Here is a 12,693-nt window from a genome sequence, read left to right as displayed (position 1 = left end):
CCACAATGGGAAATTACATTATTGCAGTGCAGGTTTTTACAGAGAGTAACAAAAGAAAAACGTAATGAAAAACTAATAATTAGTAATAAATACTACATAATATTGTGCACTAATATGTGGGGATAAAAGATAGAATAAAACAAAAAGACACTAACATCGTATAATAAAAAAAGATGACAGTATTCACATCGGTGAGTTGTAAACTCTCATGATAGTGGGTAGAAAGGACCGTCTTGCACAGTAGGTTTGACAGTCGAATGCTGAAAGAACTGTTCAGGGTCTCCACAGGTGCCGTGCATTGGGTGAGAGGGATTGGAAATGATGGATGTCAACTTGGTCAGCATTCTTCTGTCTCCTCAATGCTGTCTGGTGGGCAGCCTAGGATGGCATCAGCTCTCTAAATCAGTTTATTAAGTCTGTTCCTGTTTCTGACCGTGCAGAGACGACGGCATAAAACATTGCAGAAGCCACCACAGTGTCGTAAAATGTGCGCAGCAGTGACCCACACATCCTGAGGGACTACACAGCGTTTAAATTGTGAGTCCAGTCCAGTTTGTTGTTGAGGTGACCACCTAGGTGTTTAAATGAGGCCACTATTTATCTGATCCCTAGATGTTCACCGCTGTGGGTGGTGGAGCTGATTGCCGGAAGTCAATCACAAGCTCTTTTGTCTTACTGGTATCCAAGTGCAAGTGATTAAGCCTGAGATGACTTCTCGGTGTTCCTGCTGGCTCCCATCAGACACATCCCACCACTGCGGCATCATCTGAGAACTTCTGCAGAAGGCAGCATTTGGAGTCATGCCTGAAGTCTGAGTATAGAGCATGAACAGGTAAGTTGAGCTACCAGTCCCTTGGGGAGCCCCCTGTGTTGCAAACTACCAGATCGGAAGAACAATCACAGTCTCACTTACTGCAGCCCGTTGATGAGAGTCCATGATCCATGCAGCAGCGGGTGTTGAAAGCCCTTGAGAAGTCAAAGAACATGACTCTCACTGCACTTGTGGTGCGTGAAGGCCCGATGCAGCTGGTAGATGATGGCATCATCCACCCCGATGCTTGGACAGTGAGCAAACTGAAAGTGGTCTATTGCTGGGATTTTCTGCATGCAGAGGTGGCTGAGGCATGAGGTGGGAGGTCAGAGCAAATAGTCTAAAGGCGTTGGGCTCCGTGGGATGAGGTGTTTAGGGATTGGAACCACACATGAGGTCTTCCAGAGCTTGGGGACTTTTCCAGGCTGAGGCTCAGGTTAAAAGTGTAGTGGACCACACCAGTAAGCTGGTCTGCACATTCCCCGAGTAGCCCGGCTTTTTCCTTACCAACTCCTTCCTCAATTGATACAGACTGATGGAGTGTTGGGTGGGTGATGGCTGGGTGTGGCGAACTAGGCCTGTGGGTTGTGGGACTGAGGGGGGTTTGTTGGGGTGGTGTGGACCATGTTGAAGTGTGAACAGCTGGGGAAGGTGTGGTGTGGAATGGAAAGGTTGCAGTGGGCCAGAGTCAAACCTGTTTAAAAAAACATCCAGGTTGTTCGCCCACTCTTGGTCCTCAGAAGCTTGGTGACCACTACCACCTCTTCCGTGACCTGAAATTAGTTTCAGGCTAGTCCACATTCCACGGATGTTATTTTTATCAAGGCGTAGTTTCGGTTTTTGCTTGTAGTCCTTGTAAGACCTCCCAATCTTATATTTCCTATAGTAGTTTCCTCAGGTGAAAACCCTCTCCTCATTCAGTAGTGCCTTTAGCTCCCACTCACACTCTCCTCCAGGCTGCTGCTTAAACACAGCGACAGGTGATTGGATAATCAGGCCCACCTGGGCCATCTACGCACCTGTCGCTGTCTTCGAGGCCGGTCCTGGCACACCCCTTTCCGCTGCAGGCCACGCCCCCATCCATATATTTCTACCTATCTAGGTTTATGTACCGCCACAGTCATAATAAACCGAAAATATTTCTCCATTAGCCGTGATGCTAATTCTCTATGTTAAATCCCATTCATTTATGCTAACCACGTTAGCGATCCGAATTGATCTTTTTTGAGATCTGTAAAGTTCAACTAGCAAATACAAAATCAAAATGTGTATTTTCCTCTGCCTTCTGTTCTGCCAGCCATTCTTTTGTCATACAAGAATGCAGGTTATAGTTTGATTTATTACGCTGATTGAGTTCATTTATTCATCTAGCCTATTTCTATTCATTTGTCCTTCAGTAAAATATTTTTTTAAAGACTACTCCAATTGTTTAGCTGACTACTTATATCTGTGTGTGGCATTGCATTAGTGTTTTACAAGAATAAATAAATACAAACCATCTGATGTGTGGAGACATTTCACCCCAACCAATCAAGGCAGAAAGGCTGCGTACATTTGCAAATACTGTGCAAAGAGCTACGTCAAAAATGACACAAAGATGCAGTAGCATATAGGCAAGTGCCCAGTTTTATATAATTATTAAAATTCCCCATTAATTCACATTAATTCCCATGGACGTTGTCCAACTTTGAATAGTCAAAAAATTGTCAATATTTTCAAACTTCTCGAGCTTAAATTCCCGTGGTAAATTTCCGGAAACTTTCCACCCTTTTGCAACCCTGGTGTGGATGCACGAATGTGAGCTTTGATGACGTCTGTGTTGAGTGAACAGGGAAGCTTTTCATGCTGGTTTTGCCTACCAGAAGAAAATTAAACATTTTGCGTTTTTTGATTGATTGATTGATACTTTTATTAGTAGATTGGACAGTTTAGTATATATTCCGCACAATTGACCACTAAATGGTAACACCCGAATAAGTTTTTCAATTTGTTTAAGTAGGGGTCCACGTTAATCAATTCATGGTAGTGTTGGCGTGTTGAGTAAACATTCCTAATTCGATTAAAAAAACGTAATTATTGAACTTTAATTGCAAAAAATGATTTTATCTGAACTTTTATGAAGTGTTTTATAATCTTTACACATGCCCAGGCCATAATCATGTGCCCCCCTTAGTGGTGTTGGCCTTAAAAACATTTTCTCTAAACCATGCCTATCCAACTGGCGGAACGCGGGCCACATCCGGCCCACCAAAGCTTTTCAATTCAGCCTGCCGAACATCACCCAAATAATGTAATGAAACAATTCAATACAGGGTTGCTAATTAATGCGATACTCCCACCACCCCGCAGGGGCAACAGCAAAGCATATGTGTCAAAATGAAACAGCACTGGGTGAGTAGAAAAACACTGCACCGTCGACCCTGAAAAAAAATTTGAATAAAAAACGAAAATCTGACTTTAACAGCAAATGGACAACAAAGTATGAATGTATAGAAATTGCTGACTTTGTGATATTGTGGGATCACACTCTTCAGCCTTCCTGGTAAGGTTCATTTAGGTGTACTGGAGAGGAGGCTACGCCGGATAGTCAAACCTCGGATTCAGAAGGAACAGTGTGGTTTTCGTCTTGGTCGTGGAACTGTGGACCAGCTCTATACTCTCGGCAGGGTCCTTGAGGGTGCAAGGGAGTTTGCCCAACCAGTCTACATGTGCTTTGTGGACTTGGAGAAGGCATTGGACCGTGTCCCTCGGGAAGTCCTGTGGGGAGTGCTCAGAGAGTATGGGGTATCGGACTGTCTTATTGTGGCGGTCCGTTCCCTGTACGATCAGTGTCAGAGCTTGGTCCGCATTGCCGGCAGTAAGTCGGACACGTTTCCAGTGAGGGTTGGACTCCGCCACCGATTTTGTTCATACCTTTTATGGACAGAATTTTCAGGCGCAGTCAAGGCGTTGAGCGGATCCGGTTTGGTGGCTGCAGGATTAGAGCTCTGCTTTTGGCAGATGATGTGGTCCTGAAGGCTTCATCTGGCCAGGATCTTCAGCTCTCACTGGATCGGTTGGCAGCAGAGTGTGAAGCGTCTGGGATGATAATCAGCACCTTCAAGTCAGAGTCCATGGTTCTCACCCAGAAAAGGGTGGAGTGCCATCTCCGGGTTGGGGAGGAGACTCTGCCCCAAGTGGAGGAGTTCAAGTACCTAGTAGTCTTGTTCACGAGAGAGGGAAAAGTGGATCATGAGATCGACAGGCGGATCGGTGCGGCGTCTTCAGTAATGCGGACGCTGTATCGATACGTTGTGGTGAAGAAGGAGCTGAGCCGGAAGGCAAAGCTCTCAATTTACCGGTCAATCTACGTTCCCATCCTCACCTATGGTCATGAGCTTTGGGTTATGACCGAAAGGACAAGATTACGGGTACAAGCGGCCGAAATTAGTTTCCCTCCGCCGGGTGAAAAGCTCTGTCATCCGGGATGAGCTCAAAGTAAAGCCGCTGCTCCTCCACATCAAGAGGGGACAGATAAGGTGGTTCGGGCATCTGGTTAGGATGCCACCCGAACGCCTCCCTAGGGAGGTGTTTAGGGTACCTCCAACCGGTAGGAGGCCACGGGGAAGACCCAGGACACGTTGGGAAGACTATGTCCCCCGGCTGGCCTGGGAACGCCTCAGGATCCCCCAGGTAGAGCTGGACGAGGTGGCTGGGGAGAGAAAAGTCTGGGCTTCCCTGCTTAGGCTGCTGCCCCCGCGACCCGACCACGGATAGGCGGAGGAAGATGAATGGATGGTGATGTCCTTTGTATTCGTGGTCGTGTCTTTGGCTTTTAAAGTCTAGCGATCCAAACTGGTTCAATACATGAATAAAGGTACACCTTAAGTTTAATTGTGTTAAACCACATGTGTGCAATGTTTGCTGTTTGTAATAACACTAAACCTTTTTTTTTTCAATGTAACATACAAAATGGGTGTTATACTTTCGTAATGTTTATTTTTTCAGTTTTAGAAATCTAAATAAAGGAAGACTTATAAAGAAAAAATTGAGGAAGAAAAATAATACCTTTAATCATTACATAAACCTGTTAACTATCTGTCTAGCCGCACATGCTGGATACGAGTAACGAGGGCAGAATAATTAACTTATTGGCAGTGCAGTGTAGTGTGAAAGCCGATGTGTTAAGTTTGTAAATAAGTAAACACAGTCTTAAAGGAATATAACCGGCAAAGGCACGTTCTATAAAAACACCCACATTTTTAAGAGGCCTTTGGCTCTTGAAACCGTGGCCCTCTTCATGATGTAGTTGAATAGCCCTGCTCTTCGAGAGTAACACATTCAAGAAAAAAAAATCAAACTGTAATACATTTTTATGTATTTTATTGTTAGGATAGGAAAGACCTTTATTTGTTATTTGGCCCACAATAGTTGCGGTAATATCGAACATAAGGTAATACCCGGTATATATTTTATGATTATGATCGGATAGTTTTTATCCATCTCACAACGGAGAAACTTTGTGGTTGCTGTGCAAATGCAAAAAAGCCACAAAAATAAGGTAAAACCAAAGAGAACTCGTTGAATTAGGTCCTGATTTTGGGCAACTCAAACATAACGTTGAAACACGTTTTTTTACGACCTTAAATAAATGTTGGGTTCTGATGTTGATTTGACCAATGAATGTTTGTCATTTTCCAACCAATAATCTACAACACAAATACAACGTTGAAGCAACATGCTTTTTGACCACATTTATTCAATGTCAGGTTGTGACGTTGATTTGAACATTGAATTTTGGTCATTTCCCAACCAGTGATCCAACGTTACACATCATTTTTTCAATTGACAACCATGACTATTTTGGTAACGTTGTTTCAAAGTCTGTTTGAAAGGACACGTTTGTATAATAAACGTATCAATGCCTGCTGGGATAATGTTTATGCCACGGGTTGACCCTGCATACCAGGGACCCTCAAGTTTCTGGACCTCCTCTCTACCATCTAAACCACGCCACCCGTATTTACTGTAATACAATGTTGTGAGGGGGTTGCTCAATTATATGAGCTGTTGCACAAAAACATCTATGCTTCCTTCCACATTCCAAACACCCAATGAGGAGATAACGTCCACTTCTACTTTAGTTTTGAGAGCTCTGTCCTTCTTCATATCCCTCTTTAAAGTTTCAGCACTCCCGATTGTCGCTAACATTCCCTTTGAAGCTCAAGAATGAACTCACACTGACATCCACTCTGCAGCCGAGACGAGCGCTCTTTCAGTTCTTTAAAGCCATCTTGCGCCGTTATTACATGTGACACTCTCAGTAGCCGGGCTTCACGGTGGAAGAGGGGTTAGTGCGTCTGCCTCACAATACGAAGTTCCTGCAGTCCTGGGTTCAAATCCAGGCTCGGGATCTTTCTGTGTGGAGTTTGCATGTTCTCCCCGTGAATGCGTGGGTTCCCTCCGGGTACTCCGGCTTCCTCCCACTTCCAAAGACATGCACCTGGGGATAAGTTGATTGGCAACACTAAATAGGCCCTAGTATTTGAATGTGAGTGTGAATGTTGTCTGTCTATCTGTGTTGGCCCTGTGATGAGGTGGCGACTTGTCCAGGGTGTACCCGCCTTCCGCCCGATTGTAGCTGAGATAGGCGCCAGCGCCCCCCCGAGAGCCCAAAATAGAATAAGCGGTAGAAAATGGATGGATGGACTCTCAGTAGCCGGCCTCCGCCTATTTCCAGCGTCTTTTGAGAGCCAGCTCTCTGCTTGTCTCTCTGATACGCATCAGCAGCTGTAGCAGCAGCAGCCGCACGCGGCTACACCGCGGCTCCATTACACTCTCCGGAAGAAATAAATCAATTCTTGTTTTCCAGAGATCTAAAAGGAGACGATGACGCGCTTGCTTCGAAACAGAGGACAAGATACACGAATGCAAGGCACTTAAACAGCGAGGTAGGCGGCGTAAAAACATGTATTGCGACTATTAAAGGGAATCTATAATAGGTCAAAATGAGCTTTACTAGCTTTTGGTTGGCATTTGTCAAAAATACCCGCGTCCAGCACAGCCTTGAATAAATGTTGGCGTGCATGTGTCCTTTAGCGCTCCTCTGCTGAATTATTAATAATCTGTGTTGCTATATTCACCAAGCCAGGAAGTGTAATGTCATTGCAACCAAGCCAATTCCTGCTAACGTGATATTTCAGCCTTCAGGCGGGAAGCTCCCTGGAAAATCTTCACAAGACACTGACACTTTAAAGGCCTACTGAAATGAGATTTTCTTATTTAAACACGGATAGCATTTCGCGATATTGCCATATTTTTGTTGAAATATTGCCATATTTTTGTTGAAAGGATTTAATAGAGAACATTGACGAAAAAGTTCGCAACTTTTGTTCGCTAATAAAAAAGCCTTGCCTTTACCGGAAGTAGCAGACGATGTGCGCATGATGTCACGGGTTGTAGGGCTCCTAACAATGTTTATAATCATAGCCACCAGCAGCAAGAGCTATTCGGACCGAGGTAGCGACAATTTCCCCATTAATTTGAGCGAGGATGAAAGATTCGTAGATGAGGAAAGTTAGTGAGGCACTTGAAAAAAAGCGGCAGCAGTGGTAGCGTTTCAGATGTAATTAGACACATTTACTAGGATAATTCTGGAAAATCCCTTATCTGCTTATTGTGTCAATAGTATTTTAGTGAGATTAGATGAGTAAAGTCATACCTGAAAGTCGGATGGCTGCGGTGAACGCCAGTGTGTCAGAGAAAGCCGATGAGGAGCCAAGATCCCAGCTGCTTTTTGACAGCTACAGGAGAAGCTTCCATAATCCACTGATGTCTCCGGTAAGAGCCGACAATTTTCCCATCCAAAAACGTATGTATTGACGTAGAGAAATATGTTCGCTTGACCGCTCTGTGTTAAAGCTTCCCAACAAAAACAAAGAAACACCGGCTGTGTCTCGGTGCTAAAGGCAGCTGCAATCCACCGCTTTCCAACTACAGCATTCTTATTTGACGTCTCCATTATTAATTGAACAAATTGCAAAAGATTCAGCAACACGAATGTCCAAATTTCTGTGTAATTATGCGATGAAAAGAGACGACTTTTATCCATAAGTGGTGCTGGGCTAATATGTCCCCTCCAACCAATAACGTCACAAACACGCGTCATCATACGCGTCATCATACGCGTCATCATTCCGCAACGTTTTCAACAAGAAACTCCGCGGGAAATTTTCAATTGTAATATAGTAAACTAAAAAGGCCGTATTGGCATATGTTGCAATGTTAATATTTCATCATTGATGTATAAACTATCAGACTGCGTGGTCGGTAGTAGTGGGTTTCATCCATCCATTCCCTTATTCCCTTTCGGGGTCGCGGGGGGCGCTGGCGCCTATCTCAGCTACAATCGGGCGGAAGGCAGGGTACACCCTGGACAAGTCGCCACCTCATCGCAGGGCCAACACAGATAGACAGACAACATTCACACTCACATTCACACACTAGGGCCAATTTAGTGTTGCCAATCAACCTTTTCAGTAGGCCTTTAAATGTGGGCATTTATCAATACAAACTAGTTTACTTGGTTGTTTTTTTTACAACGAAGACTGAAATTGAATCAACCTTCATTTTTAGAAAAGTGTTATTGTTTTGTTTTTTATTGTTTTTTATGGATTTTAAATCACATTATGTTTTGCTATGTTCGACAAATCTGCTTATTTTAAAGGGGAACTGCACTTTTTGGGGAATTTTGCCTATCGTCACAATCATTATGAAAGACATGACGGATTTATTTTTTATTATTGCATTCTAAATATTAAAAAATGCGATCAAAAGTCTCACTATAAAAGCCCTTAAAAAACACTATTAAGGTTTTATATACATGATGTACAGTGGGGCAAAAAAGTATTTAGTCAGCCACCGGTTGTGCAAGTTCTCCCACTTAAAATAATGACAGAGGTCTGTAATTTTCATCATAGGTACACTTCAACTGTGAGAGACAGAATGTGAAAAAAAATCCAGGAATTCACATTGTAGGAATTTTAAAGAATTTTTTTGTAAATTATGGTGGAAAATAAGTATTTGGTCAACCATTCAAAACTCTCACTGATGGAAGGAGGTTTTGGCTCAAAATCTCACGATACATGGCCCCATTCATTCTTTCCTTAACACGGATCAATCATCCTGCAGAAAAACAGCCCCAAAGCATGATGTTTCCACCTCCATGCTTCACATTAGGTATGGTGTTCTTGGGAGGCAACTCAGTATTCTTCCTCCAAACACGACGAGTTGAGTTTATACCAAAAAGTTGTGTTTTGGTTTCATCTGACCACATGACATTCTCCCAATCCTCTGCTGTGTCATCCATGTGCTCTCCGGCAAACTTCAGACTGGCCTGGACATGCACTGCCTTAAGCAGGGGGACACGTCTGGCACTGCAGGATTTTTTTTTTTTGTCACTTTCTCTCACAGTTGAAGTGTACCTATGATGAAAATTACAGACCTCTGTCATCATTTTAAGTGGGAGAACTTGACCAATCGGTGGCTGACTAAATACTTTTTTGCCCCACTGTAAGTATATATGTAATGTAGTAACAGGCACATTATAATAAAATGTAATATTTATGTATTTTGATCATTTTAAGCATAAGCGGCGATTTAATTTCAAAATCACTGATTATTACTAACTGCAGACTTCATGAGAGCCAACAAACATAAAACATCACCTCCTTTACGAGGTCTGCTGTCATTAAGATGCTGACTGCTAGAATGTTGTATTCCCGTTTTTAAGTGAGGAATGACTCACAATACTTATGAAGAAAAGGAGGGTGTAACCAAGCGTCTTTTTATGTTGTTCTCGCCATTTCTGGGTCAAAATTGGCTGTCAAAGTGAACTAACTTGTAGGAATACATCCTCAGGCTTGTACTATGCCACATCAATGTGGAATGCACTCCCAACAGGTATAAAAGTAAGTGCATCTCTATATTCCTTCAAAACCGCTCTAAAACAACACCTCCAGGCAACTTCAACACTTTACTAATACCCTCCTCCATTCACATCCCATCTCCCCGGATTATAAACAACTCAAATGTACTTCTAATGTATATTCTTGTTCTTATGCTATCTGAACTCACTATGTTCTCTGCTGGCTGTACATATCCTACTAAATAAGACCTACACTGTTTCAATGTCCACATTTCTCTGTTGATGCAATTGTTGATGACTGAAGTTCTGATATCAACCAAAGCTCCTCATCCCACCCCCCGGATTGTAAATAATGTAAATAATTCAATGTACATACTATGATGATTAACTTGTGTGATGACTGTATTATGTTGATATTATATATTTGTACCATGAATTGATTAACGTGGACACCGACTTAAACAAGTTGAAAAACTTATTCGGGTGTTACCATTTAGTGGTCAATTGTACGGAATATGTACTGTACTGTGCAATCTACTAATAAAAGTATCAATCAATCAATCAATCAAAGCCTCCATGTGGAACAATGGAACCTGTGAAGTGAACTTTTTTTCTCCCTAAAGTAGGCGTGGCCTGACAAAGGACCTAAACTGTAAGTCACTCACATTTATTGCATGTCTAAAAATTGTCATTCATTGAACCGATCACAACTGTACAGATTGTTTTAAAAGACAGCCTAATGCACTTTATGCTCACAGACCGGATAGGACCGCTCTGGTTTAACATCCGACTGGCTGTAGTCTGAAATTGAAGACAGCACAACTGGACTGATTAGATTGTCTTAAACATATTGGGTTTTATCAAAACAGGCGTAATAAGTTAATGTTCAAGTACTAGATAGGACAGCTCTAGTTTGACGTTTGACTAGCTGTGGTCTGAAATTGAATCTATCGCAATGGGACTGTCCAGGTTGTCTGAGAAGATGTTTTGCCTAGCTCCCAATTAGGCTTCACCAATTTTTGCTTGAAGACTAGATAGGACAGCTGTAGTCTGAAGTTGAATGGATCACAACTGGACTGTTGGAGGTTCCTGAAAAGGGGGTTTACCTCCCTTCCAAGCAGGTTTTCTCAGTTCATGCTCAAAGACTAGATAGGACAGAACTAGTCTAAAGTCTGATGAGCTCTAAACTATAATTGAATGGGTCACTCTTTAGATTCTCTTAGCAGACGGGCTGCTCTAGTCTGAAATTTAATCGAACGCAACTAAACGGCTAGTGTTTACTTTTAAGATGTTTTTCCGCTCATCCAAGCAGGTTGCATCAGTTGATGCTCAAAGACTATATAGGACAGCTCTAGTCCAAAGTCTGGCTAGCTCTAATCTGAAATTGAATCCAACACAACTTTACTATTCGGGTTGTGTTTGAAGACGTTTTGGCTTTAATCGAATTATTCTTCATCAGTTCATGCTCAAAGACTAGATAGGACAACACTAGTCTGATGTCTGACAAGTTGTCGACTACAATTTGAATCTTGCAACTGTGTTGTTCAAATTCACTTTGAAGACGAACAGCTGTAGTCGGAATTCTTGCTAGCGCTAGTCTGAAAATTAAACGACAACTGGACTCTCTATGTTGTCTTCTAAGACGTTTGCCTCTCGATCCAAGCGTTCTTCATGAGTTAATAATCAAAGACTAGATAGGACAGCTCTAGGATGAATTTTGACGAGCTGTATATTCTGAAATTGACTCCATTGTATCTGGACTGTTCATATTCTTTTAAACGCTTTGCCTCTCATCCAAGCACGCTCCCTCAGTCCATGCTCCAAGGCCAGATAGGACAGCTGAAGTCTGACTACCTCTTGTCTAAAGTTTGACTAGCTTTAGTCTGAAATCGAATCGATCGCAACTAGACTGTTCAAATATCAATCAATCAATCAATCAATCAATGTTTACCTATATAGCCCTAAATCACTAGTGTCTCAAAGGGCTGCACAAACCACTACGACATCCTCGGTAGGCCCACATAAGGGCAAGGAAAACTCACACCCAGTGGGACGTCGGTGACAATGATGACTATGAGAACCTTGGACATAAAAAGACATGGAAATAGTCTTAAATGTTTTTTCTCTCCTATTAGCAGGCGTAATCAGTTCATGCACAAAGACTAGATAGGACAAGAATTCTGAACTCTGACTAGCTCTAGTCTGAAATGTAAACGATCGCAACTGGACTTTCCGGTTGTCTTAAAATTTGTTTTGTTTTTCATCCAAGCAGTGCTGAAAATGTACTATCAGTTCTTATATGTCTTGTACATGTTAAAGAATGGACAGTAAACAGCATCTTTAATCTTGAATCTAAGCAAGCTTCATCAGTTCATTCTCAAACACTAGATAGGACAGTTCTAGCCAGAATTTTTACCAGGTGTATAATCAGACATTTAATCGATCGTATCTGGACTTTAGATTTCCCTAATTGCTCTGCCTCTCATCCAAGCAGGCTTCATCTGTTGATGTTTAAAGACTAGATAGAACAGCTGTAGTTTGAAGTATGACTCGTTCTAGTCTGAAGTCTGGCTCGCTCTAGTCTGAAGTTTAACAATCACTTGTCAGGAACTAAATCAAACCCAACTCAGATCTGTCCTAGATGTTTTGTCTCTCCTATTAGCATGCTTCACCAATTCATGCTCAAAGACTAGATAGGACAGCTCTAGTCTGGAATTTAATCAATCGCAACTGGGCTGCTTGAGTCATGTTTGGAGATGTTTTTCCTCTCATCCAAGCATGCTTCACCAGTTTATGCTAATCGACTAGATAGGACAGCTTTAGTCTGTATTCTGACTAGCTGTACAGTCTGAGTTTGAATTGATTGTATCTAGACTGTTCAGATTGTCTTAGATTGTTTGGTCTTCCATATAAGCAGGCCTACTCCGTTCATACTCAAATACTAGATAGGACAACTGCCTTAAAATCTGACTTGCTC

Source organism: Nerophis ophidion, linkage group LG24 (assembly GCF_033978795.1).
Source record: "Nerophis ophidion isolate RoL-2023_Sa linkage group LG24, RoL_Noph_v1.0, whole genome shotgun sequence".
NCBI lineage: Eukaryota > Metazoa > Chordata > Actinopteri > Syngnathiformes > Syngnathidae > Nerophis > Nerophis ophidion.
The sequence above is the reverse complement of the archived record's forward strand: the minus strand, read 5'-3'. Positions refer to the sequence as shown.